This window comes from Oncorhynchus masou, chromosome 23, assembly GCF_036934945.1.
Source record: "Oncorhynchus masou masou isolate Uvic2021 chromosome 23, UVic_Omas_1.1, whole genome shotgun sequence".
In the NCBI taxonomy this organism is placed as follows: domain Eukaryota; kingdom Metazoa; phylum Chordata; class Actinopteri; order Salmoniformes; family Salmonidae; genus Oncorhynchus; species Oncorhynchus masou.
Window position 1 is genome coordinate 46,934,604 of NC_088234.1, and position 18,124 is coordinate 46,952,727.

The following is an 18,124-nucleotide window of genomic DNA, read 5'->3' on the forward strand; positions in this document are numbered from 1 at the left end:
CAAAATCCAATTGGTGGGTCACCACCGTTCTAAACAGTGCTCCGAATGCAATTGGTTCCATGTGTGACAGATGAAAATCTCCATTAGAAACGTAGAAAGAGGGGGACTAGGATAGGTTGCTAATATAAACCACTTTTTTATATGAAAACCAATAGAACAAGAGAGAAACGCAACAGTAATGGCATGAGGAAGTCTTCATAAAATAATTGAAGCAACGTAAGACATTCCTCATTATTTGAAGTAAAGTCAAACGTCCAGGTTTCAAACAATTACACTGCCTCTAGCGCACATTTCAAAAGTGTGCCTACCGTTGACTATAGCCTATGCATTCCGATGGCGAATTGGAGACGCGTTTTAATTACGAGTTGAGAAAAAAAAATGCTCTTTTTAATCTTGGTCATCAAAACAGTTTAACACGCAGTTGCATTTAGAATTGTTATTTGTTGCGCAATGACTGGGCTTACAAAATCATGTTTCACTCCAGGTGATAGGCCCTTCGGCTCCTCAAACTAGCCTCTGTATTCACATTTTGGAATAATGGGCATCAGCCTAGCAGTTCAGTGGTTTGAACTGACTAGGCTTAATCCTTAAGACTGGTTTGGCATTCCAAGATGTAACCAGACAACACAAGAAAAACACACCTAGCCTTTTAAAAAAAAAATAATTTTACCTTTATTTAACCATGCAAGTCAGTTAAGAACAAATTCTTATTTTCAATGACGGCCTGGGAACAGTGGGTTAACTGCCTGTTCAAGGGCAGAACGACAGATTTGTACCTTGTCAGCTCGGGGGTTTGAACTCGCAACCTTCTGGTTACTAGTCCAACGCTCTAACCACTAGGCTACCCTGCCGCCTTGAACGTAGCTGACAGGTTGTAAATATTGTGTGTGTTAGCTGTACATTCAGGTAACTGACAAAATAAAGGAAACACCAACAAAGTGTCTTAATAGGGCATTAGGCCAACACGACCGGGAATAGCTTCAATGCTCTTTGGAAAAGATTCTACAAATGTCTGGAACTCTATTGGAGGGATGAGACAAAATTCTTGCGCAATAAATTCTATAATTTGGTGTTTTGTTGATGCTGTCTCAGGTGCCGCTCCATAATCTCCCATAGCACCATGCCCAAACCGGACACCATCGTGCGCAAATTGATTTTGTCCCCCCCCCCCCCCACACCAAACGCAATCACGACACACAAGTTGAAATATCAAAACAAACTCTGAACCAATTATGACAGTGACATTGTGCCAACAGAGATGGTCGCTTTGCGTTCTTAGAAAACTATGCAGTATTTTTGTAATTTTAAGTATTATTTCTTACACTGTTACCCCAGGAAATCTTAAGTCTTATTACATCCAGCCGGGAGGAACTATTGGATATACGAGCAACTTCAACTTATCAATATTACAAACAAGGAATACGACTTTCCCAAAGTGGATCCTCTGTTTGGACCACCACCCAGGACAATGGATCGGATCCCAGTAGGCGACCCAAAACAAAGCCGCCGCAGAAGGGGCAGACAGAGCGGTCTTCTGGTCAGGCTCCGTAGACGGGTACATCGCTCACCTCTGAGTATACTACCTACCAATGTCCAGTCTCTTGACAACAAGGTAGACGAAATTCGAGTAAGGGTTGCCTTCCAGAGAGACATCAGAGATTGTAACATTCGCTGTTTCAAGGAAACATGGCTCACTCGGGATACGTTAGTCGGTACAGTCACCCGGTTTCTTCACGCATCATGCCGACAGAAACAAACATCTCTCTGGTAAGAAGAAGGGTGGGGTGTATGACTTATGATTATCGCGTTGTGGTGTGATCACAACATATAGGAACTCAAGCACTTTTGTTCACCTGACCTAGAATTCCTTACGATCAAATGCCGAACGGATTATCTACCAAGAGAATTCTCTTCGATTATAATCACAGCCATGTGTATCCCCCCCAAGCATTCACCTCGACGGCCCTGAAAGAACTTCATTGGACTCAACTGGAAAACACATATCCTGAGGCTGCATTAATTGTAGCTGGGGATTTTAACAAAGCTAATCTGAAAACAAGGCTCCCTAAATTTTATCAGCATATCGAATGCACGACCCGGGCTGGCAGCATTCTGGATCATTGCTACTCTAACTTCCGCGATGTCTCCCTCGCCCTCCTTTCAGCAAATCTGACCACGACTCAATTTTGTTGCTCCCAGCCTATAGACAGAAACTAAAACAGGAAACGCCTGTGCTCAGGTCTGTTCAACGCTGGTAAGATTCCACACTTCAAGATTGCTTCAATCACGTGAACTGGAATATGTTCCGGATAGCCTCAAACAACAACATTGATGTATACGCATTTGAGCAAAACTGAAAGCATGAACCACTGCTTTTAATCATGGTAAGGTGACCGGAAACATGACTGAATACAAACAGTGTAGCTATTCTCTCCGCAAGGCAATCAAACTAGCTAAGCGTCAGTATAGAGACAAAGTATAGTCGCAATTCAATGGCTCAGACACGAGAAGTATGTGGCAGGGTCTACAGTCAATCACGGATTACAAAAAGAAAGCCAGCCCCCACGAGGACACCGATGTCTTGCACCCAGACAAACTAAACAACTTCTTTGCTCGCTTTGAGGACAATACAGTGCCACTGACACGGACTGCTACCAAAACCTCTGGGCTCTCCTTCACCGCAGCCAACGTGAGTAAAACATTTAAACGCGTTAAGCCTCGCAAGGGTGCCGGCCCAGACAGCATCGCTAGCCACATCCTCAGAGCATGCGCAAACCAGCTGGCTGGTGTGTTTACGGACATATTCAATCAATCCCTATCCCAGTCTGCTGTTCCCACATGCTTCAAGAGGGCCACCATTGTTCCTGTTCCCAAGAAAACTAAGGTAACTAAGCTAAACGACTACCGCCCCATAGCACTCACTTCCGTCATTATGAAGTGCTTTGAGAGAAGGAAGCAAGGATATGGATCATATCAATTCCACCCTACCGGACACCCTAGATCCACTCCAATTTGCTTACCGCCCCAATAGGTCCACAGACGACGCAATCACAATCACACTGCCCTAACCCATCTGGACAAGAGGAATACCTATGTAAGAATGCTGTTCATCTCTTACATCTCAGGATTTAACACCATAGTACCCTCCAAACTCGTCATTAAGCTCGAGACCCTGGGTTTCGACCCCGCCCTGTGCAACTGGGTCCTGGACTTTGACGGGCCACCCCCAGGTGGTGAGGGTAGGAAATAACATCTCCACCCGCTGATCTTCAACGCTGGGGCCCCACAAGGGTGCGTTCTCAGCTCTCTCCTGTACTCCCTGTTCACCCATGACTGCGTGGCCATGCACGCCTCCATCTCAATCATCAAGTTTGCAGACGACACTACAGTGGTAGACTTGATTACCAACAACGGCCTGCAGGGAGGAGGTGGGGGCCCTTGGAGTGTGGTGTCAGGAAAATAACCTCACAAACAAAAAGGAGATGATCGTTGACTTCAGGAAACAGCAGAGGGAGCACCCCCCTATCTATCCACATCGACGGGACAGTAGTGGAGAAGTTGGAAAGTTAAGTTCCTCGGCATACACATCACGGACAATCTGAAATGGTCCATCCACACAGACAGTGTGGTGAAGAAGGCGCAACAGCGCCTCTTCAACTTCAGAAGGCAGAAATTTGGTTCGTCACTGAAAACACTCAAACTTTTACAGATGCATCATTGAGAGCATCCTGTTGGGCTGTATCACCGCCTGGTACAAAAACTGCTCCACTCACAACTGTAAGGCTCTCCAAAGGGTAGTGAGGTCAGCACAACGCATCACCGGGGGCAAACTACCTGCCCTCCAGGACACCTACACCACCCGATGTCACAGGAAGGAGGCCAAAAAGATCATCAAGGACAACAACCACCCAGCCACTGTCTGTTCACCCCACTATCATCCAGAAGGCGAGGTCAGTACAGGTGCCTCAAAGCTGGGACAGAGAGACTGAAAAACAGCTTCTATCTCAAGGCCATCAGACTGTTAAACAGCCATCACTAACATTGACTGGCTGCTGCCAACATACTGACTCAAATCTCTAGCCACTTTAATAATTAAAAATTGGATGTAATAAATGTATCACTAGTCACTTTAAACAATGACACTTTATATAATGTTTACATACCCTACATTACTCATATGCATACAGTACTCTATACCATCTACTGCATCTTGCCTATGTCGAGCCGCCATCACTTTTCCATGTATTTATATGTACATAGTCTTATACATTCCTTTACATTTGTGTGTATAAGGTAGTTGTAAAATTGTTAGATTACTTGTTAGACATTACTGCACGGTCAGAACTAGAAGCAGAAGCATTTTGCTACATTCGCATTAGCATCTGCTAACCGTGTGTTTGTGACCAATAAAATTTGATTTGATTCATTTGGGGACAGGTCGAAAAGCATTAAACATTTATGGAAATTTAGCTAGCTAGCAGTTGGTAGCTAATTTGTCCCTGGAGATAAACATTTAGTTGTTATTTTATCTGAAATGCACAAGGTCCTCCTACAATTAATCCACACATAAAATGGTCAACTGAATCATTTCTAGTAATCTCTCCTCCTTCCAGGCTTCTTTTTCTTATTTGGACTTTATATGGCGATGGGAAACTAACTTTCATATTAAGGTGCATTACCACAACCGACCTCAGTTCATCTTTCAATCACCCACCTGGGTATATGTTCCTAAAAACCAATGAGAAGATGGAACGTGGGTATACGTTTCTAAAAACCAATGAGGAGATTGGAGAGGCAGAACTTGCATCGCGTTCTGCGTCACAAATAGAATCAACTTATATTTTAGCGCCTGGCAACGCAGACGTTCGTTGGCACGTGCGAGCAGTGTGGGTGCAATGATTGAATCACATGCGTGTGTACATTTATTTTGCAATGCTCGCGCACGCAACAAGTCCGGTTTGGGCATTGCTAACGTGCGCTAATGTGACTAGAATTATGTAAGTAACATCAACATTCCAGGACATAGATATGTCTTATATGTGCAGAAAGCTTAAATTATTGTTAATCTAAGTGTGCTGTCCAATTTACAGTAGCTATTAGTGAAAAAAATACCATGCTATTGAGGAGAATGCACAACAAACTTTTCTCATGGCACTTGGTTTGACACATTCACCTCTGATGTACTTAAATTCAGTAATCTTGCTCTGATTTGTCCTCCTGAGGGTTCCAGACATAAAATTTAGCATAGTTTTGTTTGATAAAATCTATTTTTATATTCAAAATGTAGGTACTGAGTTCTAAAGTTTGAACCCCTGCTGTTTCTGGGCAGACTTGATTAAAAAAAAAAAAAAAAGTGTGCGCAGTATTGCCATGCTTCACTGGATCAGTCTGAAACTGCACATACACTGCCGCCATCTAGTGGCCAAAATCTAAATAGGGCATAAACGGCAATATTATATTATGGCCTTTCTCTTGTATTTCAAAGATTATAATAAAAAATACCTTGTTTTTGTTTGCATGATCTTTTCCCAGATCTTATGTGTTATATTCTCCTACATTCATTTCACATTTCCACAAACTTCAAAGGGTTTCCTTTCAAATGGTATCAAGAATATGCATATCCTTGCTTCAGGTCCTGAGCTACAGGCAGTTAGATTTGGGTATGTCATTTTTAAACCCCCTATGCTCCTTTGAGACCCCTCTTTCCAATAGCAAATCTCTTCTCGCCATGGTAGCCAAAATAATGGGCAATTGGGAATGTTTATACAAGAAGCTAGGCATGATGGTATGTTAATTGCTTAATTAACCCAGGAACCATACCTGTGTGTTTCAATATACTTTGTGTCCCTCATTTACTCAAGTGTTTCCTGTATTTGGGCAGTTACCTGTATGCCCCCCCTCCTGTTTTTCTTATGCATCTAGAACTGTGCTGGATTGGAACTCTGCTGACACATACCAGAACAATGGAGCAAGGCCGAAAGGCTCTCAACTGCACAGAGCCAAGTTTGGCTAATCTGTCAGGATAACTGCTAGCTTCTTCCGTCAATAAGCCAGGAGTCACACAGCTACTTCTGTAATTAACGGTCCAGTGGGAGTGCAAGCTTCCCACAATAAAAGCCTCACTTTATCTCTGTCAACCGGACCCCTCCCCCCTCTTCCAGAGACTAGACCTGTGTCACCCTCAACCACTACCTCTATAAGGAGAGAAGATCCCGGTTGCTTTCTTAAAGTCACACCACTCTTCAGTCTATGAGTGATGATTCAGGAGAAAAAGTTGGACACAAAAGTAGACCGGCACAAATTGGGAAACTCACCAACTCTCCCTAAGTCGTGTTTAAAAGTGAGGACGTGAAATACATTGGGTTCAACATCCTCTGTGAACATATGGTAGCAATTTGCTCGAGTAGACTCCCTGACTCTGTTTGAAGGTCTGCCGGCGGAGTGCGCAAACTCAGGCTGAGTGTTTTTTTTTTCTCCCTCAAACAAAAACAAAAGAGAACACATAAGCCAACGATCACTTCATTGTCATCTCATCTTTTATACATGTTTAAACTGTGAACTAAGATGGTGACTTATAATAAGAGAACATCCCCCGCCCAAAAATAACCCATTCTAGATGTTCTCTCATGGTGGGAGTCACTCCACCCATGAAAAACTCACAGATGTGTAAACCTCCGGGAGCATGTGCAATCAGGTCCTTTCCTGCTCTTATTCCTCTAGTTATTAATCACATCAGCAGACAGCTCCAATGACCCAATCTGCGCCGGCAATTAAGAGCCGGGTAACCACCCGCTGATTGGCCAGCTCTGTCTGCCGGGAGAGGTCAGGGTTTAATCTCCTCAGAGGGGGAGGGGTATAATCAGGTTGTGTGGTAATCACCGGTGCCCTCCGCAGAGAAACAAACATTTGTTAGGTTAAAGAAAAAGTCTCAGAAGGAATCCAAACAGAGATGCATTTCACCAACCAAGCATGTGACCACAACACATCTTGCACAAATTACACACCGTATGGGGTTGAACATGTATCATCACAAGTATAATCTAAAGCAGGAGTGATCCCTCTGATTCACTGTAACAGCCAGAGAGAGCAGCCTTACCTCACTGGGGGATCCATGGTGCAGGGGCATGTTGAGGAAGCTTGTAGAGAGACCAGAGTTGGTGCTGGGGGTCATACAGATCCATGGGGAGAGAGAACATATTGATGGTGGAGACAGAAATCCAGCATGGCACCATGGAGACCTGAGCAGGAGAGAGTGTGAGCCTCAAGTTAGTCACGCACCAAGCAAATGGGACGTTGTAAATGGACCAAAGTGGGTCAACAACAGGTCGGGAAGGACTGCATATCACCAGTCTTGTTATGTCTGCATATAAATAAAAAGTTTTGATTTAGCCAAACATTTCCATTTTATTTCTGCCCTAAAATTTTGCGCACAACCCCTATAGTAAAATAAAGCAGGCCGAGGGGGTTGCTGGGCAACCCAAGCTGTGCGGAGGTATCAGATGACGGGGCAGGAGCCGCAGCACAGCGCTGCAGACAGACTGTCACCGAGGCCCAGAGCCCAGGGACCCAGCCTCAGTACACTACGACCTACACTGATGGAAAGACATTACACATTACTGCAGCCCACAACTAACATCTTCCAACTTTAAAAGTCATTAATAATAATAATAATATATCCCATTTAGCAGACGCTTTTGTCCAAAGCGACTTACAAGTCGGCTGGGGCCACTACTGCATATGGGTGGCCCCAGTGGGAATCGAACCCACGACGCTTGGCGTTGCAAGCGCCATGCTCTACCGACTGAGCCACACAGGACCCATTAGCAGAGTCGGATCGGTGTGTGTGTGTGTGTGTAATTACCGCCACTTCAGCATCACTGTCTCCAGAAGGACGCCACCTCAGAGAAACAGAGGCAAGTTCAAACAGGAATATAAAGAGCTGAAGCTCTTAGAGGGCTTATCAAAGTATGATTTCTGTGTCTGACAAATTAATGCTGGATACTCATACATTGACTCACTTGTGTGATTAGTCAAGTCTGTAAATAACAAAAATGAAAGATGTAACTTTTTGGGCGACCCAACCAAATTCATTAGAAATCTGCATTATAGATCTGTCACACAAAGCAAGTCTAAGAAGCAAGCGGTAGATCCAATGTGCCTTATTTCTATGCCTCACGTTAAGTTTTGTTTTTGTGTCTTTTACATTCGGTTTTGTACACCAGCTTTAAAACAGCTGAAATTACAATATTTTTGGTAATGGAAAATATATTTCCCAGCTGTTTAGATGGTACAATGATTCTCTACACTACTTGATTGTTGTCACAACTAAAGTTAGGCAAACTACTAGAATTTTAGCAACCAGGAAATGGCAGAGGGATTTCTTCATAGTGGATCTTTAGGTTTAGCCTTTCAAAACAGCTTTAAGCCTTGCCTACGTGAGCCTGAAAACATACTAGGGGCAAAGAGTGTCAGTCACTTCCATGTTCAATACCAGGGAATCCTCATTTAGCTCACAGTTTTAGACATTTCAGCTCAGATACCCCAACAGCACATTTGGACACACAAACATCTGATTTTAGACCCGAGGGATGAGCTATTCCAGGGGGTGGGAGAGGAGGTTGTCCATGGTGTACCCATAAAGCCTCCTTTGAGTGGGCAACTGCGGGCCAAAAGCCCATGCTGTGGCAGGGAGATAAGTGGAGCAGCATGGTCTGGATGTGGCCCAGCAGCCTGAGAGCCAGGCACTGCTCTCAGCACCAACACAGGGGCTATTCTTCCACATGGGAGAGCTCCTTGTGACTCAAAGGGCCTTTTAGTCCATGAGCCAGACAAATTTGGGCCATCGGGCTCACTTGGGCCAACGATGTCTAAGTAATTTTATTGAAGCTCTGTCCCTAGAGTTGAAAAATGTGTGATAGCACTACATCAAATGGTAGCATTCTCTGTGCTACTTTTTCATCCCTCCATCCATCCCATAGGGTTCAGTATACCACAAGGTATTGCTCACATCAATAATATATTATTGGAAAGCTTAGATTCACAGCTGTCAGACACATTTTTGGAATGTTCAAGTCAACAGAACCTTGACCTCTAGCGTACATAACTCATATTTACAAAAGTATGTGGACACCCCTTGAAATTAGTGGATTCTGCTTTTTCAGCCACACCCGTTGCTAACAGGTGTATAAAATTGAGCACAGAGCCATGCAATCTCCATAGACAAACATTAGCAGTACACCGACCTTACTGAAGATCGCTGTGACTTTCAACGAGGCACCGTCATAGGATGTTAGAGCTGCCCCGGTCAACTGGGAGTGCTGTTGTGAAGTGGAAACGTCTAGGAGCAACAACGCTCAGCCGAGAAGTGATAGGCCACACAAGCTCAAGAACAGGTCCGCCGAGTGCTGAAGCATGTAAAATGAGTCTTTCAATAAAATGGGTTTCCACACACAAGCAGCCACACACAAGCCTAAGAGCACCATGAACAATGCCAAGCGTTGACTGGAGTGGTGTAAAGCTCGCCGCCATTGGACATGCGTCCTCTGGAGAGGTGAATCACACTTCACCATCTGGCAGTCCGACGGACAAATTTGAGTTTGGCAAATGCCAGGAGAACGCTACCTTCCCCAATGCATAGTGCTAACTGTAAAGTTTGGTAGAGGAGGAATAATGGTTTGTGGCTGTTTTTCAAGGTTTTGGTTAGGGCCCGTAGTTCAAGTGAAGGGAAATCTTAACCCTTAAATCTTAGCATACAATGACATTCTAGACAATTCTGTGCTCTCAACTTTGTGGCAACAGTTTAGGGAAGGATCTTTCCGGTTTGAGCATGAGAATGATCCCGTGCACAAAGCGAGGTCCATACAGAAATGGTTGGTCAAGATCGGTGTGCAAGAACTTGACTGGCCTGCACAGAGCCCTGACCGTAACCCCATCGAACATTGATGAATTGGAACACCAACTGCGAGCCAGGCCTAATGCACCAACATCAGTGCCCGACCTCACTAATGCTCGTGGCTGAATGGAAGCAAGTCCCTGCAGCAATGTTCCAGCATCTAGTGGAAAGCCTTCCCAGAAGAGTGCAGGCTGTTATAGCAGCAAAGGGGGGACCAACTCTTTATTTAATGCCCATGATTTTGGAATGAGATGTTCGACAAGCAGGTGTCCACATGCACTACATGACCTAAAGTATCAGAATTAGCTGTAATAGTTGCTTTAAAAAAAGGAAACCCCCGATACATTTTAACTTTTGACAAGTGGATCTGGAAATGTCACTGAAAGCACACCAGCTACAACTCTTATTTAAAAAATAACCCATATTGTGCCATTGACGTTAGAATGTTGGAAGCTTAGCCATAGGATTCCATGTGGTGGGGCAGTTTTTGGAATGTCACTTTGGTGATAAAGGCACCACATTTGACACTCACAGCTAGAACAGGGTTTTAAAAAGATTTCTAGACACAGGGCCATCACAGGATTCACATATGCGCAGGAGTTATTATTAAGGCTATGGGAGTGGATATAGACCTAAAGTTCGACATTGTCCTTCTTGCCTTCTTACGCTAACTTTTTCTGCCTGTTTCCAAAAGCGATTGGTGTGTAAGCTATTTGGTGCGAGTACAGTTAGGCCCTCAAGCTTACACACAAATGCCAGAAAGCCTAAAATAATGAAAAAAAAAAAAAAACTCTATATAGCCTATAGATATAAACTACACAAGAATGAAACCTTTATTACTTTTATTCAACCCCAGACAATATTTAGTGACCCCAAACCCACCTGCCCCGCAGATATAACCGCAGGGACAGCGGGTTTTAAGTTAACCTGCTCATCACTAACATAAGCCTTCAAGAAAATCACTGTGAGACATCGTCTGCCCAAGTGAGCCTGACCGACCCCCTGGCTCATGGACTATTTATTAGCCAGAGACAACAATGTGAGTTTACATTCAGCGACAAACTCTTTTGCAGGGAAAATAAATGCAGTACATCAAATAGAAATCTTAATTCCTGCAAGTGGGAAGCTTTTCTGCTGGTGTAAAGGCATTTGAGGGCCTTATAGCCAAGTCAAAGTGACCTTGTAAAAGGACATAACTGCAGTCGGCATTCCATGCGCCAACTATTTTTAGGCCGAATGACAAGACAATAGCCATTTGAAAGTGCTAGAGTGGTTAGTATGAGCAAATGCAAAACAAATCGAAGAAAATAGATGAACACACACAGTGAGCACGTTCAAGACACTGAAAGGCAAGAGGGAGATCAGCTGTGCTCATCTGTTTACAATACTGCCTCAGTGTCTCCTCACCAGGCCAAGGTCACTCAAGGGCGCAGCCAATAATTGGCAACTAACTGCACTGGCTATTTATAAAGTCCTGAGAGCATGCAGGAATATATTCTGAGGTTGCGAGCTGTCACAGTACAGGGGGGGGCATGGCTTCGGGGAGATATATTTTGAGTAAAAGCAACAATGCAGAGAGAAATAACGGAAGCGTGTTAAAAGGGAGGATGAAAGTACTAGACATCTTGTAGTTCTACTCAAGCTTCAAAGCAGTCAGACAAATGGACTCATGTTTTAAGTTGAAGAGTTAGCCTATCGCATACTGTGATCCGCAAAACAGACTGAAGGTTGATGGACAGACCACTAACACGATATCTGTTGTGAAAAGGGAAAAGCATCTCGTGCCTCGTAGCTTTATTATGCAAAATCCTCACAACACCAGGTGTCAGTGAGGTGTTCAACTTTACTGTCTGACGAGAGTTGTGTAACCAGTTTTTGGAAGAGAACTATGTCAGCCATGAGAGAACACCGCGTCCCAAAAGAGCGCAGAGAGGATCCCTGCGGCACTGAAAAAACTAAAGTCAACAAACTAAAAAGAAACTTTATTGGGCTGATATGTGTGAGCTTGTGTATGTGACATAGGCTTGAAAAAGGAAGTGGAAGTCAAGCATTTGGCGATTCCATCGCTGAAGTTAATTCCGTCGCCTTTAGCAAAACTAACAGAGTGGCACGAGAGCAGAGGGAAATGTGTCGAGGCTTGGAGGAGCGACTAATGCCATCAAAGTGAACGATCAGCCATAGCTAATTGAAATTAAAGACTATAGGGGAGGGGGCTCCAGTCCGTTCACAGGGCCCGTTCTGTGGGAATGTGCTACCCCCACCAGGGCCAACACCAGATTTCCCCCTTCGCTCTCAACACCTCCAGTCCAAATGCCACCTTACAGGAAAAACAGCCTACTGTCAACTAGATACTTTTTCATGAAGCCCTAACCTATATCTTACATCTGCTGTTTGGCATTTTAGTAATACATTTGCTGAGTTAGCTAGCTAGCAACAGATGTACTTGCTGAGCAAATAGCTTTATGACTAGCTACCATGTCATTCCGGCACAGCTACCAGTTTATTCCAAGTAATCAAGGCAGGACCCACTAAATTCATCCATACTGACAAATAAGAAATGGCACATTATCCATGTCAATAGTTGGAGTTGGATGATTGAAGAGCACCCTGCTTCAGAGTTGCGGGATGTTCATTTTCTAGCTGCCAAACTACATTCCTTTGCTATGATGATTATTTTTTATTAATTCTCGTCCCTCACTTTTGTCTCACATGATCTCCTCCGCTCTCCAGTGTCCTGCTCCCAGAAATCAACCAAGTGCTATTCACTCACCTGTGAGGAGAACCATCCTACTGCAGTATGAACAAGCCCTGCCGGAGTTCGGATTGGTTACAAGTGTAGTAGTTCGGCATATTTGCCTGAGCAGACCGTGTTGAAATATACTTATGAGAAAATTAGTAAGAATTTAAGGTGTCAACAAATGTTATAGTCATCATAAGAATGTTTTACGGTCTTACACAAAATGTTTTTTTTTTTTTTAAACATCTCCTTCGACAGGGCTCAAGCAACTACACATTTTTCATTTTTGGCCCATATCCTAAGGATTTTGAACTAGCCTACATTTTTTCTTGCTCCTTTATCCATTTTATCCAACTTCATGTGTCATATTTTAAGACTGAGGTATTCTGATTGGAGTGGAGATGAGTCTTGTGGGTTGGAGTCGTCTTCCCACCTCATTGGTCTCCCAAGTGGTGCAGCAGTTGAACCTTTCTAGCGCAGGCGTTCCGCTAGCGCAACCCCTCGACAACATTCCGCTGAAAAGGCAGTGCGAGAAATTCAAAAATATATATTTTTAGAAATATGTAACTTTCACACTTTAACAAGTCCAACGCAGCAAATGAAAGATTAACAAGATGTTTATCTACCCATCGTGTCCGATTTAAAAAATGCTTTACAGCAAAAGCACAACATATGATTATGTTAGGTCATAGCCATGTCAAAAAAACAGCCATTTTTCCAGCCAAAGAGGAGTCACAAAAATCAGAAATATAGATCAAATTAATCACTAAACTTTGATGATCTTCATCAGATGACACTTAGGACACCATGTTACACAATATGTATGTTTTGTTTGATAATGTGCATATTTATATACAAAAATCTCAGTTTACATTGGCGTGTTACGTGCAGTAATGTTTTGATTCCAAAACATCTCGTGATTTTGCAGAAACTCATAATAAACATTGATAAAAGATACAACTGTTGTTCACAGAATTAAAGATAGACTTTTCCTTAATGCAACCGCTATGTCAGATTTTTTTTAAACTTTACAGAAAAAGCATGATCTGAGAACGGCGCTCAGAGCTCAATCCAGCCAGAGAAATATCTGCCATTTTGGAGTCAACAGAACTTAGAAATAACACTATAAATATTCACTTACCTTTGATGATCTTCATCAGAAGGCACTCCCAGGAATCCCAGTTCGACAAAAAATGACTGATTTTCTCCATAAAGTCCATCATTTATGTCCAAATATCCACTTGTCGTTTAGCCCAGTAATCCATCTTCATGAGGCACGAGCACTTCGTCCAGACAAAAACTCAAAAGGTTCCATTACAGGTCATAGAAACAAGTCAAATGATGTATGGAATCAATCTTTAGGATTTTTTTTAACATCAAAACAGCAATAAGCTTCCAACCGGAGAATTTCTATCTGAAGAAAAGCACTGGAACAAGAGCCAACTCTGTCGGGAGCGCGCGTCACAAGCCTGAGACACTGCCAGACCACTGACTCAAAACAGGTCTCATGAGCCCCTCCTTAATAGTTGAATCCTCAATCCAGTTTCTAAAGACAGTTGACATCTAGTGGAAGCCGTAGGAAGTAGGCCAAGCTTTGAAAAACTACAAACCTCAGATATCCCACTTCCTGGTTGGATTTTTCTCAGGTTTTCACCTGCCATATGAGTTCTGTTATACTCACAGACATCATTCAAACAGTTTTAGAAACTTCAGAGTGTTTTCTATCCAATACTACTACGCATATATTAGCATCTGGGACAGGGTAGGAGGCAGTTCACTCTGGGCACGCTATTCATCCAAAAGTGAAAATGCTGCCCCCTATCCTAAAAAGGTTAAAACACTGCATCTCAGTGCTAGAGGCGTCACTACAGACCCTGGTTCGATTCCAGGCTGTAGGCTACCATCCATTATTACTCAGGTGAAAAAAATATAATTTATGCAAAAAGGATACCACTGCACTTACCTTAATAATGCTCCCAACATTAAATTATTCTCATAATTGTGAGCATACCAGTTAACATTGAATAGCATGGCAAATATTAATGGATGGCACACACCAGACATTACACAGCCAAACAGGTCAAAAGGAAAAACGAATAACAGCCTGCTGTCATTTGAAAATTAATCTGTGAAAATGCAGGCCTATAGTAAACTTACTCAGCCATATTTTTCATGAGTTAATCTATTTTAAAACACTTGCCAGCCTATCCTAAATCTTATAAAACAAGGGCCTAGGTTATGTACTGCAGTGGTTCATGACATGCAATTAAAGTACTTGTGTGCATTTAACTTGTGTCAAAGAGGGGTAGAACAAAGAAACAATAATAAGAACAAAGAAAGAATCGGCTAGTGTGGGTGCATGCTTTTGTTCCAGCCAAGCAGTAACACTGATTCAACTAATCAAAATATTTGACTTGGCAGTAGGCCAGTTGGGGGGGGTTAAGTTGTTGGGGATATTCTGGGGATTACTGGCTCCGGTTTTTCACTGATGTAGTAATGGCAGCTGCTGTAGACTACGGGCACAGATAGAACAAGGAGCAAGTTATACAAATCTTTGCAATGGATGCATCAAAAGTAATTAACCGGTAAAAAAATAAAACATCAGGTCTTCTGTTTTTACGGCAATTTTTCTACTCACCTACACTGGAAGCTAGATCGATAGCTAAATATTATACCTAAAAAAAGCTATAGAAAATGCCAAAGAGCTTGCCAAGTCTATGTACATGTGTCAAATAAATGTTATTTCAAAACATTAAAAACAGTTAGCAATGCTTTATAACTATAATAAAGCTAACACTAGCTAGCTAATGAGAAGCTGATATCTGCGGGATGCTTTCACATTTAGCTCGTCTGGGTTTGTTGCTGTTAGCTAGCGCATGAACAAGCAGTAACCTACTGCAGTCTTCAGACATGACACAAATTACCACAGCCTACAGCAGTCTGTCCAGAGCTCACTGGCAGATATATATTTTATACAATGTTGCAGGTTTGCTAGCATGAGGTTCAGGCCTGAGCCAAGTTAATAGTTGATACAACGTTTCAAGTTCCTTGCAGACAGGCCATGAATTTCAATGTGATTTATACTATTTATTTTTAAAAACAGGATATTTTCTACCTGCAGGCTGCAATGTTTTTATTTTTTGGCTTTAAGTAGGCTATTTTTTATAAAGTTGGCAATATGCATTACTTTTACAATTTCGATTAACCACAATGATTTTGAGATACGAAGACAATTATAAATTAAACTGTTCCTCGAAAATGTGCATATAAAAATCATAACTGGGAAGCAGATCGGTAAAAGCCGTATTAGGATCGTAACAGCAGAATCTGCGAAGGCCAGCAGCAGTGGGAGGAAGATTTTTCTTCTTGTTAGGCTCTTTCCCTGAAATATTTGTATAGCGTCACAAACCCTGCTGCTGACGTTATTCGGTGGCAATTGCATTGGCATATGTTCTTTAAAGAGAGGACGCCGTAATGAGAGAAAGAATGTAGCCTAAGCTACTGAAAATAGACCTTTTACAAGATCATGACAGGAGCGTTTGATTCTTCTTAAAAGAGATGGAGTCCAAGTCAGGGTACTTTAGGAAACTTTCTGAACGGACAAATAGGCCTATAGAGAGAATGAGGGAACTCACACACACACCCTGTAAATGCGCCCGCCAATCAAAGCCAGCAGCGCTTGTCAGAAGAGCAAATATTTATTATCCTTTCCTTAAATATTTAAAAACCTTACTGCATCAGAGCTCCTAGAGTGTGCGGCTCCTCTTTTTCAAGCGTTCTACTCCGCTAGCCAGCACCTCGCCTAAACAGGTGTGCGTTTCTTTCACCTCCAAAAAAACCGAGGCCTACCTTAGGTTTTCCAAAAGTAGAATTTACCATCTATTATCAGAATGCTAACAAAATTAGCTGTAGTAATAGCAAATGTCCCCTGAAGGCTGCTAGCTAAATATGCTAAACAACACAAATTAAAATAAACTAATTGCAAAAACAGGCAATCCAGTTCATACGGTTACACATTTTGGTGAGTTTGGACTTTTACAAGCGATTGTAAACGAGAGACATTGTGCAAATGAACAAAGTTGACGCATGCTTGTCTGAAGGAAGAAGAGTTCTGCTCTGGAGCAGCATGTGTTCACGCTGTGTCTGTGTGGAGTCTGGAGTCGCTAGGGCAACAAGCCTGCCTGTGCTGCTTGAAGAGGGGGAGGAGCAGACGGGCCGAGAACAAAGGAGAAAAAAAACCCACAAGGAAACCAAGACAGCAGTGGCAGAGAACTCATCCTAAGGGCTTTGCCTTTTCAAAACACAGCAGAAAGCTAAAACACAAAAGAAACATCTTGTAGATCTAAAATGCTTCTTATTGTAATTTCTGCTCGGTATCAGACAAATTTCGTGCTTCAGTTGCACTTCTCATTTGGATGAGAATTCACGAACGAGCATTCAGCTGACTGACTGATGTGTAGTTACTTTTCTTGGTGTAGCAGTAAGCTTCATAAGGTTACAGGTGAAATGAAGTATGAGACCTGCTTTATCTCCTAATGTATTGCACAAGTTGCCTTCAGGCATTTACTTACAAAATAGCTACAATGTATTAAAAAAACATCCTGTGGCTATTTCCAAAACCCCCAGTATGCCATCCAAGCCTAGAATTGACAAGGAAAGTATATATGGGACAGCTATGCTATAGTATAAAGAGGAAATTGACAATCATTAAGATAGACGCAACATGTCCACAAAGATTTTCAAATACTGTGAGGAGCCATTATACATTTGAATGGATGTAAAAGTGTATATATATATATATATATATATATATATATATATATATATATATATACATACATCTTTGTTGAATTACTGTGCGAGGTGAAGACACAATTACTGAGAAACTCAGCTTATTAGTGGTGGTGAGTTAAAAGATAATGAAAAAAACAACTAAAATATTTAATAAAAAGCCAAATGGACACTTCCCTACATTTGAGGCAAGGTACTTATGCGTGCTCAGGCACGCGGGCTCCATTAGCATTAACAGGACAGAGAAACCAGACATGTTCATTGCTGACATGAAGCGTGTAAATGGTATGAAATAACCCAAAATGGGTTTCTCACAAGTGTTGCAGGTTGTGAACTCTGCAAACAGCATTTCCTCTCCGAGAATGAGGACAGTAAATTACTAATTAATACATGCATCAACAGAAATTAATGTAACCAAATAACAGGAATTAACAGTAAATTTCCTGATTTATAAACGATAAGCTACTTACCACATGAACATTCATAAAATTGCATTTCGGGCCGACACTGTACAGCTCCCCCCCATTCCAGCATTGGGGAAACTGACTTACCCAGTTGAATAAAAGGTGAAATTAAAAAAAATATATATACACTGCTCAAAAAAATAAAGGGAACACTTAAACAACACAATGTAACTCCAAGACAATCACACTTCTGTGAAATCAAACTGTCCACTTAAGAAGCAACACTGATTGACAATACAT

At 42.3% G+C, this 18,124-nt stretch overlaps 1 protein-coding gene and 1 non-coding gene across 3 annotated transcripts in view; both read right to left on the reverse strand.

The window, feature by feature from the left end:
• Positions 1 to 18,124, reverse strand: part of bmpr1aa (bone morphogenetic protein receptor, type IAa) — a 72,162-nt gene that overhangs the window by 44,565 nt on the left and 9,473 nt on the right. For both annotated transcript variants that reach the window (XM_064932275.1, XM_064932274.1), the window contains exon 2: positions 7,097 to 7,238. The gene's annotated coding sequence lies outside the window, so the exon portion shown is untranslated. The remainder of the gene's footprint in view (positions 1 to 7,096; positions 7,239 to 18,124) is intronic.
• On the reverse strand, positions 7,743 to 7,818 carry trnaa-ugc (transfer RNA alanine (anticodon UGC)). The gene has a single exon. It is a non-coding gene; the product is annotated as a tRNA-Ala (tRNA).